At 35.7% G+C, this 15197-nt stretch overlaps 1 protein-coding gene across 1 annotated transcript in view; it reads left to right on the top strand.

Moving 5' to 3' along the window:
• Positions 1 to 15197, top strand: part of syt1a (synaptotagmin Ia) — a 310170-nt gene that overhangs the window by 143508 nt on the left and 151465 nt on the right. Inside the window, exon 3 of the mRNA XM_088647276.1 lies at positions 9549 to 9624. The gene's annotated coding sequence lies outside the window, so the exon portion shown is untranslated. The remainder of the gene's footprint in view (positions 1 to 9548; positions 9625 to 15197) is intronic.

Genomic DNA, 15197 nt, shown 5'->3' with positions numbered 1-15197 from the left:
GAGTTTCCTTTTTCTTACTTACATTGAGAAACACTACAAACGATGTCTGCAGTTGAATGTAGTCCCAGTGTTGTGCTAATAATGTATATTTTTTCAAACAATTAATAATGATGAATAAGGAAACCATTAGCAGTGATCATCATGTGGAATGCTTTAATGTATATTGAGAAAACACTCTACAGGTAGAGTGCAACGATAAGCTTTGAAATTTTAGGAAAACACAATGTAAGAATCAGACAGAGCTTAAGACAAGTGGAATGGAATAAGAAAATCAGTAGAAATAGATGGAGGCTCTTTCTTATTAAGCAATTAAGAAAACCAAAGGGAGAAAAAAGCTTTTAAACATAACAGGTTCAATATTATACTCAACAATCAATATTATATTCCATTCCAGTTAAAGGAATGGAATATAATAAACTGGAAGTACAGATAAAAAAGGACATTAGACATGCAAAGAGTGAGATGGAAAATAATATTGCAATGGAGGCTTTTTCAGTATTAAAATAGTAAATTAACAGTAAAGTATGAAGTAGGGTGTCTCAGAGATAAAACTGGGAAAACCTGATGGAAGGGTGATGAAAGGTAACTGGCTAAAGGTGTTTATAAACACACACATCAGGTTGAGCAAAAACAAATTCTATATAAGACAGTTTTAGTAGAGAAGAGGCAAAAGCTCTTGTAGGATAGAAACACTTAAAACAAATCTTCAGGAACTGATGGTCTGTCTATTGTGCTTAAAGCATTTTCAGATTTGTCTGACATTTAACTACTTTCAACCATTAAAGAGTTAAGCTTGTGCATTCATGTTTTTATTTAAAATACTTTATTATAAGAAATGTGTGCATATTATTTGTTATTCAACAAAATGAGATATTATTATTGGAAGAGGATTAACTTTGCAAGAAATGTATTGACTGAATATCATATTCTGTTTTTTTACTTAGTTTCATGTATCATGGGTGAATAGCTTAAGAGTAGTGTGATACACCTATATCAAGGAAAGCTGTATGTTTTCAAGTGAAAATAGAATTTATTTAGAGTAATGAGAACCAGAGTTACAGCACTGAAATTCCCAATTGTCCTGTTAAAAGATTTTTCTTTTAGCACAAATCAATACAACATATTTTAGATTTCTTAGGGAGAACCACAAAGCTAGAGGTATGTACTTTAAATCATCAAAATCAATTTTAGAACTTGAATGCTTGCAGTAACAACATTCAAGGTAAAAAAAAAATACATTTTCATTTTCAGTTTTGATTGTTCTTCTGTTTTGTTTAATTACAAGGATTACACCAGTATTGCCTTCTACTATTTTAGATGGCAATTATACGATATTTCGCCTGCATTTTCATTTGAATAGACTTTTGTGGGCTAGCCTGGGAACCTAATCTCCATCTAGAACATTATTTCTATGGAAAATTGCATTCTAGGTTCAGAACAACCCACTTGAAATGAAGTTCTGGAACACATTTTTTTTGTAAATTGGAAATTATGTACAAGTCTTAACCACAAAACTCTTCTATTCACACAAGGATTGGTTTTAAGAGAGTGCTGGGTTCACTAATGCAATAATCTGACCACTAAGGGTCAGAAACATTTCCCACTTTTCAGTCTGGCAAAGTCTGGATGTTAGTGTTACATCACTGAAATCCCCAATTATCCTGTTAAAGTGATTTGTTTTAATCCAACATATTTTTTGGTACAAATGTACAGTATACAGTACGTTTCCCTGGAATGACTAATCAGGTTCATCTATTGCATATCATTGAAAGTAACCTATGTTTTCTGAAATGATGTCACTGGTGATACTATTTTTAATTATTTTAAAATCCAATATGTGCTAATAATGCCACACACTTATTAAGGGGAGTACGCATGATACATTAGGGTGTGTTCTGTTAATAGAGAAAAGATCCTCATGAGGCACAAGCCAGTGGGTAACACAGCTGAGTATGATGGGCATGTTTATAGTTGGACCCACTTCCTCACGGGTAACAATGTTGCTCTCAGCAATTAAAAAGACCTGTGTAGACACACACTACAGTATACTGTGGTCCCTGCAGGCTGCTGACCTCTCCCATAAAGTTGGAGATATCAGGGATATTTTTGGCCATCACAAATCACATTGCCGATGCACTGCTCTTGCGTTACTTGAGACTGTGCATGCAGTAGCCAAGTAGGTAGCCGGAAATGAACATAGGGTGTTTAGGGACTGTCAAATGTCTCACCAAACCCTTATTTCTTCAGAGTACCATTTCCAGATTTCTGGGTCAAATTTAAAAAAAAGACCTGTGTAAGATAATGTTACAGGAGCAGGTTTACCATGACAAGTGGGATTACTTGGAATTTGCATTAACCTTTCTTGCACATGTAGAATTTGAACTTCATTCCAAAATGTACCCATAATTTTATTACCTCACTTAAGATGCAGAAATAAAAATAGCAAGACCCTTTATTTCATTAGTGCCCTTTCTTGAGCAAATATTCTTTCATTTCCTGAATCTTAAAGATGGCTGTTTCTGGGGCAGTGAAAAACCAGTCTAATACTTTTCAATGCATTTATAGAATTTTCAGTTTTCCCTCTGCAGTGCAGTGTTTTCATTTGTTAACATGTAACACATTTCGTACTTATTGATCCATTTGTCTATGCATGTCAACTGTCCTCTCCCTTTACATTTTAAGAAAGCCTAAGTTTAAAGAAAATCCATCGAGTTTCTGCCGAAGGTATCACTGTAGGTCTAATGTTACCACAGTGCTAGTGAACACATTTCACTTCTACTTTAAGATTTTTTGCCAACTCTGTCGGTATTTAAAGTAAAATGTACACGTTTCCTATGTTATATACTGTATACAGTGTACTTTAATTCATGTTGAACAGAAATATTGAATAGTCAGAACACTGGGGAGATGGCCTGAGGGTTCCTTGAAGATCTAGCTTGCAGGTCATATACAGTATACTATACTTCTTTATTACAAATACAGCTTCAGCAAATCTTACAACTTTTTGGATGATAGAGATCTTTGATAGTCTGCTAACAAAGACTGTGAATGATTGGTGTTACCAGAAAAAGAAATACAATAAAAATAGCATTGCTTTCTAAATCTCTTATCCCATTTCAATATTAAAAACAAACAGTGGATTAACCAGAATAACATTACTCAAAGGCTTCGAGAGATTTTTCATTTATGCTGTAGTCCTTAGAGACCATGTTATCAGATCTCCGGAATTAACAGAGGCACACTTTTAACTTCCTATTTAGATGGTAGCTCTTGGTTTCTATAGACAGTAGTGAAGCCAGGGTTTCTGGATTAATAAATATTAAAAATATATAGTCTTGTTTCTTTGCACCAGCCACAAAGGTCATATTGTTGTATACTTCACATTTTGGTACAGATACAGTACAGTACACTGTTCTAACATCTCCAAGACCAAATACAGAAAGCCTTCTCAAAACTATAACTATCATTGATGCTGTCCCCCTTTCTTCCATTGTCTTTATTACCTGGTTAAAGAAAAAATCAATACTGTTTAAACTCATACAAACATGTGAAAAACATTGTTGCCATAATGTAGTTTTAGAACAAAAAACATTTACAGTACATTGTGAAATATTTGTAGAGTGGACAGCATGGTGACACAGTGGTTAGCATGGCAGCTTTAGCTGCCCTGGGCCCTGGGTTCAGCTACAGGATGTTCTGGGGTGCTACCTGTGTGTAGTCTGTATGTATTCCCTGTGTTCAAATAGGTTTCCTTTTGGTGCTCCAGTCTCTTCCCACAGTCCAAAGATGTACTGGTTGGTTAATTGGCTTCTGGGAAAATTGGCCCTGGTGTGAATGTGTTGTCTGTGTTTGTGTCTATGTGAGCCTTGTGATGGTCTGGCCTCCTGTCCGGGGTGTATCCTGCCTTGTGTCCTTTGCTTGCTGGAACAGACTCTGGCTTCCTGTGAAAATGGACGGATCATTGTTTATTGTGCTGCTGTGAATGTACCTGAAGATCACCTGTGGATCACCATACACAGCAACATAATAATAACGAGGATGATGAGGAAGACAGTTTTAGCAGGAAGGCACACGAGTTCCTAGTGTAGACTGTGCTGTAGCAGGGCATGCTCCAACAGTGTGTGGAATAGTTGGGAAAGAAGGGATGGATTCTGTGAATTGTGCTTTAAAAAGTGCCAGGAGAGGGAAGGGTCAAGGGAGACGCAGAGACGGAATGTTAGATGTTATAAGTGCAGTAATGATCTTTACATGATAAACCATCGCGGCTCTGACAATTCCACACAACCTCCAGCTGCTTCAAGTTCCATTCATGCCACGTGATAAAGATTGATTGGTGGTTCAGCGTTTTGATTTTTATCAAGGCTTAAGTCTGTTGTCTGTTATTTTCCAAGAGGGTACAATTTGATTTTGAAACTTAATGTTATTCATAGCAAGATTTAGTAAGTATGTTTAATATTTAATTATAAGGCCTTTATAATGACTGGCACCTGGATATGGAAAAAAGCTTCTTTTTTTTATTCAGTTCTTTGGAGCCGTGCAAAATCTATTTATTTCAGTCTTTTGCCATCTGTCTGTGCTTTCCGGCATGCCATTATTTATTGTAGTACAAAGATCTAATGGGCTTTTGATATACTAATATATAAATTGTTCATCCACGTCCCTGTCCTTGCACACCTGCCAGTGTTGACTAATAGCTTTTAATCTGAGTGTCAAAGACCTGGTAAACACCTTCAGAATGCTACCAGATAATAGATAGCAATCCCCCTCTTTTTTTAATAGATAGCACTGATTCATTCCTGTTTTATCAATATCCATGTATTAATGGCAGCGATAAATCATTTTTTTCATTTTACGTTGTTTATTCTAAACTTGGTCTGAAATTATAATGTGAAGGCAACAGTAAGGATGTAGGGTTTCTTTGTCAGCAGAGAAGATGCACTTTAAAATGCTCAAGTTAGAAAAGTAGGTGTAGAGAAGTACATGTAATATATCTATATTTTAAGAGCTTTTGTATAAAATGAAAAAGTGCGTCATAACCTTCCTAAAATGCATGAATATCAGTTAAATAAGTATAATTTGTTGAGCTTCTATATTTATCCAAAGTGCCTTACATTTGCACAGTTGGCTATTTAACTGAAACAATCTGAGCAAAGTTCCTTACTCAAGGGTAGAATGACAGAGTTTGAACTCCCGGCCTTCCAATTATAAGCCCATAGGGCCATAACCTGAGGTGAAGTAAAGTATAATTGGAGTTTTGCATGTCTTCTATATGGCAAATAGCTTTGCTCTTTATGACCTTCACATCAGTTTCTTGTACTGTATATGCAAGCTCTCTAATTCCCCTATTTTCCTTTTTCTGCGTTCCTTTTCTCTTTTCCATTGACTGCTGGTTTCTATGATGATGTTTATGTGGTGACCAATTCTGTGCATCGAATTGTTTGCAAATGTTATACAGGTATGTCCATATACTCGATTCTCTAAAAATGTTGGTAAGCCATGACCTTAATGCTGTTAAGTGTTGTAGTGCAGGCATCTGTACATTTTTTGGATGTTTTAAAACATTGGATCTCAGGTTTAGGAACCAGTGACCTTGTTTATGATTAAACGTTTTTTTTTTGTACTGTTGATGGAGGAGGACAGCTTTTCCAAGAGAGGCAATCCGATCGGCTCGGGATATATTCGGGTTTTGAGAAATACTGTGCATTTTCTGTATTTGCCAGTAATTGTTTTCAAAATTTTCCTTCTTGTTGAATTTGTTGTGCGCTATAGGCCACATGTATTAATCAGTTTTCATTATTTTGTAAACCTCTATCAAATGTGTTCATGTTGTATAACATAGGAGCATAGTTTCTTAAACACTCTGGATATTTGGCTTCATTTGGGATTTTGGCAGCACATACAGCAGGTACCAAGGAGTATTGGGTTAAGGTTTACAGTGAAAGTAACAGTTTCTTGGCTGCTTGTTAGTTTCCTCAAAAACTTATAATTTCCTTGATAGGCTAAAAAATTACGTTCTGTTTTATTTTTAAAACGGCGTGTACAGTGTAAAGTCTTTTTAATTTGTGTGCAAGTGTTATTTGAATGATTGGACTGGAAAGGTTATTTACAACACCATGGTATTTTGTGTCACGTCAAAAACAAAAACACGTGTGTCTTTCACTCCTTTCTTTTGAAAAAATGGACTTTGATTATGGTGGGTCACAGAAGGGGTTCCATCCGGGTTGAGAGGGCGCTTGTCCCCTTGTGAATGCTGAGAGGGAAGCACATAGCAGCCGGCTGAGCTGAAGGCACAGTGACAGACAGCAGCTGTGGGGGAAATTCACAGCTGCTGTAAGCCGGCCTCTCCAAGCTGGTGCTCTGTATCAGACATTGATGTTTCAAGGGCCAAGTAATGAGGATGTGTAATAAATGGAAAAAGCAGACCATAAATAATGGATTTTAGAAGATTAAAATAAAAAGTAGGTTTTGGTTGAACAACATAAAAACAGTGAGGATTACATTTTCCCTATTTGCAGTTTTATGTAGCAGTGTTGGATTTTTGGCCTTTTTAATTGATATGTTGGGATAGTGCTTGCTTATATTTTCTTCTTTTTAAATTTGGATTTACTTAGTTGGGCTTTTGAACCAATTAACTGTAAAGATGCCTGTTACAATACAATACACATTATGGGAGCACTATCCCTTTGGCAGAAATGAACATCAGGAATGAAACACAACCATTTGGACGTCATTCCTAAATCCAGGAAGAATACATTTAATTGGACAGATGGGGCTCCTGTCATTTCCAGTCACAAACTACAACTTGATGACACATAAAATGTATAATTTTGGAATCACTTGTCTTTTTGTCAGTGAAGTTTTGGAAGCTGTCCTTGAATATCAACTAAGTGACTGATAAGCTGACAGAATTTAAGTGAATTTAAGTTAGATTTGTGAGGCTTTTTATTCTCTTGTTAAAAAGGTACAGTAGTTATATTATTCTGCTTTGGGTCTTGAATATGACTCCAAACTTCTGAATGTTCGGTATAAGAGACTTTGTTTTATGTGTCTATCTCCTGTCTTGTAGGTTAATCGGGGTCTTAATTGTGCTTGAGTATGGACTCTGCATTGGATTAGTTTCCAATCCTGGGTGTAGTCATGCTTTGCAGCCTTACATTTGCAACATACTTTTTACACAGGCCCTGGATCACCATGATCCTAATCAGGAATATGCAGCTTTATTTATAACGGATTGATATAGTCCATTTATGTATTAAACACTATACATATTGAACAAAAGATTTGCTCACATCCAACATCTAATTTATGGAGTTTATTTAACTAAAGTTCGGGAGGGGTGACAACAACCATGCTCAATCATTCCCAGCCGTCAGTGATTAGCAATCACTCCCTTCATCCTTCCTCCACCGAACACTATAAATACCAAATGCGATATCTCTCTCCCTCGCATGCGACTTTTGCATCACTTCCTTCGAGCCGGCCACCCCATCTGTCCAAGAAACCCCCATCAAAGTTAACGGCTATAAAAGGCCAAGTCGCTACTGTCTACCTCCATTTCTCCTCCCGATCACCATGCGAATCAAGCACAGGAGTATCCAATTTCCACTGCTGCTTTTGGAGGACAATCACAAACACGGGCCAGTACCCATCCAGATAACGCCGGTACCACTAACCCATTCCAGAAATAGCAGCAATTTTCCTTTCCCATCCACGGAGAGCCTACACAGTTCCTCATCACTTAGACCCCGCGTCCGTTCCTCAACATGTATCCATAATAAGTGACTCGCCTAGGTCAACAGAAGCGACTTCCCTACAGTAAACCTATAGAGACTCCGACTACCCTAACGCTGCACGATCCACGCGCCACAGATCACGCCTTCTTTCCTTCTTCAAGCTCTTCCAAATACTGCATTGGTGGTTTGGGGTCTCGCTTGGTTCTTTTTGGGGTCCTGGCCTCCTCATCCTACGGCCAGGAGTTCGGCCCTCAGCCAAGCAGGTTAAGCCAAATGTTCACTCCACAATAGTTTGTTACGCTTCGATTTTGGGGCGTTGTCATTCCTCGTGAATAAGAAATTGGAACAAAGTGTAGACACCTTAAATGATACAATTTCCCTTTAAAAACACAGAGAAGGACTGTAATTCTAAATTTATCTATGGAATAAGAGTAAATAATTGAGTCACTTTTTCTTTTAATTTATCGTAACAATGAGATTTTAAATGTGTAATAATGGAATTTTAAAAAGGCTAAACAACTAGTTAAAAGACAAACTCAAAGAGCATTTGACATATTAGTCAGTTGCTTATTTAACATAACTTATTTTAGGCTGCCTTCAATAAACAACATTCAAAACAAGTACATTTCTGTGTCCTACAGATACAGTACTGTACAGTACAGCATGGCAGATGCATTTTCATACAATAATCCCATTGCCCTTTACAATAACACAGGAAAAAAAGCCACAAAGCACAAAAATATACTAATCCTAATGATTCAATCTGAACACACTAAAAAGAACAGTTGCTTTTACAAATTTTATACTGCACTAACAGCCCTAGCATAAGTCCTGCTGCGTCTCCTTGTTGCACTTCCAACATACCCTGACCAATCGAAACACAAGGCCTTCTACCACTGCTTGCATTTCTTCATCAAAGAACCACCATATTCTGATTTTTGTAAACTGCAGGCATAGCTTGTGTCTTTGTGTCTTTAATCTCAATTAATATTTGTTAGTTTTCTCCTCAAAACATTTTATGGTCTATATCTGTGAGCTGAATAAACTCTTATTTAGTTTATTTTTTTAGGATGCTGAGCCTAGGCTAACTGCATTGAGTTTTTTTCTTGTAACCTTCGAACAGTTTGCAACAAAATATATACATGTAGAAGAAGGCTCCACGGCCGAAACATGTTTTCTTTCTTCTCTTTTCAGCATGGAATAAATTACTTGTTCATATACATGTAGAGTTAAGCATTAAAAACATTAAAAAACTCAGTGGCATTAATAATATTCATGAATGCTTGAATATACAGTAGCATTCTATAATATTCTGCGATATTCATCATCCAATCAAGGATAATGAAGCAGTTTATTGAAACATACAGGGACAAGTCATAGTATAAAAGTAAAATAGTCTGTAGTGGAGCAGTGTGATAATCTATTCACAGTACTTCAACAGTGTATAGCTTGTGTTGAAATCAACTGATAACTATTGACTTTATTCAAAGTATCATTAAGTGCAATTTTGCTTCGGGGAATAAACAGGTTATTTGTGTTGATACGGTGCCTTGAGTACTACAGGATATGTATGAAAATGGGTTCTACAAGCACCATTTATAAATATACAAAAATAGTTTCCGAGGCTTTTAAAATCCAATGAACATTAACATTTTGTTAATTTCTCTTTCATTCCACTGCCTTAATTAACATTTACGTGTGGATCTTTTGTATTTTGTCTCTGTGAAATTTATTTTCATTTTTCCTTCTTCCTCCAGTTTACTATTATTATTTAAATAATGTGTTTGCTAAAACGGACACCTATTTTCTTTTCAGGACAGACCAGACCTCCAGTATCTGGTGTGAAGCTCGTGTCCTGGTTCGTTTTGCAGTGGGTGCCATTGAATAAAAGGTTAGTTTATGTTCCTTTGTGTCCAAAGCAAGATAAATGAATTGTTGATTTGTTTCAGTATAAATGTCAGAGGTTTGGAAAGGTCTGAATGTGGTGTCCCTTTGCCTCAGAGCCTTAGGATCTTTGGTCTTTTGGGGTCGTCATTGTTAAATGCCAACTTTGCCAGGCTTACATACTACAGCATAATATAACCTTTATTGAATTATCTTGCTTTGAATGTGTTGCTTATTATAAGATGTTTACTGTTCTTAAACATAAGGTGGGAGAAAAAAAAACATAATATTATCTTTAAGTACCAGATTTTAGTACACTAATAGGATATTCTGAGTCGACCACTATAATTTATGTTTATTCCTTTTGATAAAAGTTACTGTATATTTCTAATGGTAAAAACGACAATATAGATTTGATGCTCAGTCATACTTGGAAAGTGAATAGTACAGCACTACTCAGTGGACTCCCATTCCTGGTACAAATAAATCTCTGTCTTTTGAAAGATAACAGATAAAAATACTGGTGTTTTAGACTTTGGACTCCAAAAGATCTACCGGAGCCCCTTCCTTAGTAACAAGGCTGCATTTTTTTCTATTTCTTTACTCTTCTTACTGGTCGTTCAAACGGGTTTTGTCAAAAGGCAGAAAACCTCTTCCTTTAGGACATGTTACAGAAAAAAAATTCAAGTATTTAATTTGATACTGTAAAGTATCAGTTTGAATTGATATTGTAAAGGCAACATCGTTGAAAATACAGTTTACTGCAGAAATGTTACTGTATGTTTCAAAGATTACACTGAATCGCACTTCTCTTCAGACGTTTTTTGTATTCAAGGTTATTATCATCTTATTTAATAAAACAACATGTGTTTTTCATACTGAAGCCTTATCATACAGTATCTATATTACTGTATATGTTTTTTTCATTTTAAGAGGCTAGGTCATACTTCAGTATTCTGAATGCAGTTACAGTAATGTTTTTTAATTAAAAAAAATAAAACAGACTAGCTTTTTTCAAAACCATTTTCCAAATGACTTTCTAGAAAAATGTAGATATAAAAGTAGTGACACGACCAAATTGAACATACTGTAGCTTTTACAAAACAATTTTATTGTTTATCAGTGAGTGCAATAGGTTTTTTTAAACTGTAGCTTCTTAAGTGTACTGGTAACTTAAAGACTTGTCAGACCAAATACACTCTAAATCCCTTTACATTTGTATAATTACTGTATGTTTATCTTTCAAAATATCTTTCAGAACATCATTTCAGAATTGTTCAACTTTTAAGGCACTACAATTTCTTAGGTTCTAACTTACTTTCATCACAGTATCATGAAGCCTGTATAAAGTGCAGTTTTGTCAAATGTTTTTCTTGTAACTTCTGAGCAAAGGACTTGCACTACCTGGGACAATAGTGCTGTTGTTTGGATATACGATGAAGAAACACAGTAGAATTTATATTTTATGTTGGAATGAAATGATGGTTGAATGTCTGGTTCCGCTTTTTGCTCATTCTTCAGTGTTTGAATAGAAACTCTAAATAAAGTACCTCCAAGCTCAAAGAGGTAGGACTGAAAGAGTTTTGAATTATTTTGCATCACACGTTTGATTTTTCTTGAAATCTTTCAAGCCAATTGGGAAACCTGGAATCCATTGACTATGATTTTTTTTTTAATTGTGTACTGTCCTAAGAATATGTTGCACTTGTGATCAATACCTGAAAATTTCAATCTGATCTTTTGCTTGAGGTAGAAGCAGACAAGCCAAAATAATCAATAGCAATAAAGCACAAGACAACATGGAGCCTTTTAACTGGAAATATAGAGGTCCATTTGCAATAAAAGGATGGTTACAGTATGTTTGATTATAATTGCAAACCCTTAGAAAATAAAAGTAATTATTACTATTGAAAGAGCAAAGCCTGACAAAGTCTGAAGCTCAATCCCACTTTCTCTTAGTTGTATTATTTAATACCAGACTTTTGATGGAACATGTAACAGGGACGCTGTCGCTACGAGGGGAGTTTGGTTTGGGTTGCATGGTTACGTGCAGCGTGTAATATATGCACATCAATCTGGTTACAAGCCTATGGGTGATGGTGTTGTTTATGTTCATGGGTGTGTTCTTGGATTGGTTGATATGTGATCACATGAAGGTTAATATTTTATAGGTTTGGATGAATGTTTTTTTTTATCTCAGTTCAATGGTGTATGGTTATTGGTTAACAAAACTCCCCTTAGGAGCCTGAAAAACTCAATATGTCACTAATGGGTGGGTGCTCTATCCTGGAATTGTGTTTAAGAGACTTCAGGTTACAGCCTCCTCAGAGAAGTGAAACAATGGGAATGCATAAGGAAACGAAGCAGCAGGTCAGCAAAACTGCCACAACTGAAATTTGGGGAATCGAGGAACCTGAATTTATAGGTTATGTGAGTCTGAAAAAGGAGTTGTTATGGTACCCACAAAGTGGGGGTACGGCTACAGTACACTACTGTATATACTGTAGGTGCTCCCGTGCTGAAACTGGATTTTTACCTGATGTCTTTTTCACTGCAGTGGACTATTTGGAAACCCTCTGTATGTCCCTTTATTTAAACACCATGACGCCATCTTAGAATCCTGCGAATCTTTTCTAATTTCATATCTCCCCAGGCTACTATTAAAGATCTTCAAAATGTTGGGGAAAGCTGCCAAAGCCATGAAAACTGCTAGAATCCCTACAGAAAAAAAGTGAAAGAAATGTATAAAGCTTTCAGTGTGTCAAAGATAAAGCCCGTCTGTTTCTTGGTGTAGTGGAGATTATATCCTTATATGTACTTACTGTATATGCATAGGTCCCTATGAACAGATATTCACATGACTGTAGAAAAAAGTCATCTGTATCCCAGAACTGTTTTCGCAGTTGAATTACTGTATTTCAAAATTATATTATACCAGTCAATTTCAGTTGGATTTTCCCAATGGTCTCCTTTTGGTCTGCAAAAAAAATCTTAATTTTTTACATGATCTTAGTTTAATTGGTACAAATAGACTATTTTTAAATAGCGCTACACATAGAATCCACTCTTTCTAATACAGATGCTTACAAATGATGAGCTATGTTTGTCTATGATATAAAATTAATTTGAGTTTGAGAAAAGAGTACAATATATCTACGGCAATTTAAATTATTTTTTAATTACTCTTCGTCTCTGTGTGCTTTATTTGTAATACAATTACATGAGCACTGTTCACTGCACAGATTTTTCCGGATCATGATTCTAAATAGCACTTAGTATGTGAATTCTTTCATGTCACCTACTCTCTATAGGTTGAAAACAAAATATTGACTTTATTTTTCTGTGAAGGAAAGATACAAAAATTGAATGGCTAAGTAAGCTTAGGCACCTGGCTATCAGGAATGGTGAAAAGGTCATATTTCCTGTGGGATTGTAGCCACCCTTCAAACGAAAATTAAGTTTCTAGCCAAGGGAGGGGAGTAAAGATCAGCTTCTGTTTCTCAAGAAAATACAAAGAACATAACTTCAAAGACACCTTTTGACCCCATGAATACACAGTACTGACTTTTAAATGATGTTTTACTTCTACCTATTTTAAGCTCAAGGAAAGCTGAATTTAATCTTCAAATAGTAATCAGTTTTTCCCACTCAGTCTATTCTAAGTACAAAATTCTAATGTTAGTCATTTGTATACTTTGGTCAACATAAATTGTACAATGCTACTTAATGATTTAATGTCCAATGATGATATTATGAAAAATGAATGGGTTGGAACAAAAAATGACATGTGTTACATGAGTTGTAAGATTAGAAAAATTTTGAATTATAATATGTTCAATCAACATTATGTCACTAGTACATTTTGGCAGTGTAAAAAAAAGATGTACAGTATCAATGTTGTTAAAACCGATCTTTGGTGATTATTCCATTAGAATATGCACGTGAATGTACAGTATGAGTTTCAAAAAATGTGTTTTCTTAGTAGATTTCAGTGAGCTGATCACTTTGCTTTTGAGTTTTGATATAATTGAACAAAACTTTTTATTTCATATCTGTAGCTTCTGATGACCTTTAGGTTACAGATGGAAATCTCTAGTTTTGTTTTCTGCAGTACAGTATGTAACTAGATGTGACTCGTACTAATATAAAGATGCACCACACAATTATTACACGTTGGTGCTCTCAGCATTAAGTGCAATGCTGCTGTAACATTTTTCTCAATTTATTTTTTTGCAAGTCTCTTGATTATTATGGAGGAGCATTATGGACGCCACAGCCTGGGTTAAATCACATTTGTTTGTGCTCAGAACTCCACTCCCTCTGGAGGCATAAACCCAAGTAGAGAGTTGTGACTCCAGGCGCTTTGCAATTTTTCATAGTTATTACAGATGACATATCCAAAGTGGCAGAAAGCAGGCTGTAGAAGGGTATATGCATTGGACAGATGAAAGAGATTTTTTTTTCTTTCATTTTCTCATGTGGTGCTGAGGTGTATCTGTGAAGGCCTCAAACAAGTTTAGTTACTGAAGGAGGAAAGGTTAAAAGGAAGAATAACACCTGAGCGATCCAGTATGGCACTACGTTTTAAAGCCTCTTTAGCACAACAGACATATTTATGATTGAAAAGAAAACAGGTTGGAAAAGTCGCCGCTGAAGTCATCCAGATGGAGATAGAAAAAAACCTTGAATCGTGCTCATACAATCTACTGTATGTTTTTTTTTTCACTAGCAGTCATCATTATTTCCTTCCAGTTGCTTTGTCATAGGAAAATGTCAAACTGAAATTCTGTCTGCCAGCAGGCTATGAACAAGATAACTCAGACCATATGACCAAAATGAGCCATTACATTGCTGCCCCAGAGCACCCTCCCCTCTAAATATATTATCAGGGGAATGGCATGTATCCATGGTTTACAGAATGGGAGAGATTTCCAAGGACGTCTTGAAGGTAATCTCTGTGGGACATGTGTTATGCTTCCATGTCTTGCCTGTGTTTGGCCACCACTCAATATGTTGAAGAAGTGTTTACATAGACAATAACCTGTTTAAAAACCAAGACTGCCCGCAGTGTTTCTGTATAAATTGTATTTTTTTCTAAATTGCCTCTGGCCAAAAACATTTCATGTTATTAGACAGACCAACTGCCTTAGCTGCATTTGGAAATATTGTATTCGACCTCTATGCTCTCTCGTAATCAGTAATCAAGTAAAATCTCATGTTATTCCCCAGGGACATTTGATGTAAACTAAAAATGCAGTTTTCTTTATCAGTATTTGTTTTACTCTCTGGGTGTTTTAATAGCATTCTGCCCTTTGCAATATTTACTGATCTCCCAGTTATCATTTGAAGGAATATTTTTGGTTTCTGTTACAGTGCAACGTACTGTATATGATAATATAATGTATATTTTCAAATGTAATCATGTATTTTTTAACATACTGTATTTGAAAACAAAAATCACACTGAAAGCTTAATAGCATTGCACATAGAACATTTATATTTGTCCAGAAAAGAACAGAGTCACTTTTATTCACATCCCTGCAGTTAGTTTTTTTCTAAATCCTCCATTTAGTATTTAAT

The sequence above is a fragment of the Lepisosteus platostomus genome, chromosome 9, assembly GCF_059453375.1.
Source record: "Lepisosteus platostomus isolate fLepPlt1 chromosome 9, fLepPlt1.hap1, whole genome shotgun sequence".
Lineage (NCBI taxonomy): Eukaryota > Metazoa > Chordata > Actinopteri > Semionotiformes > Lepisosteidae > Lepisosteus > Lepisosteus platostomus.
This window is presented reverse-complemented; position numbering and strand designations above follow the sequence as displayed.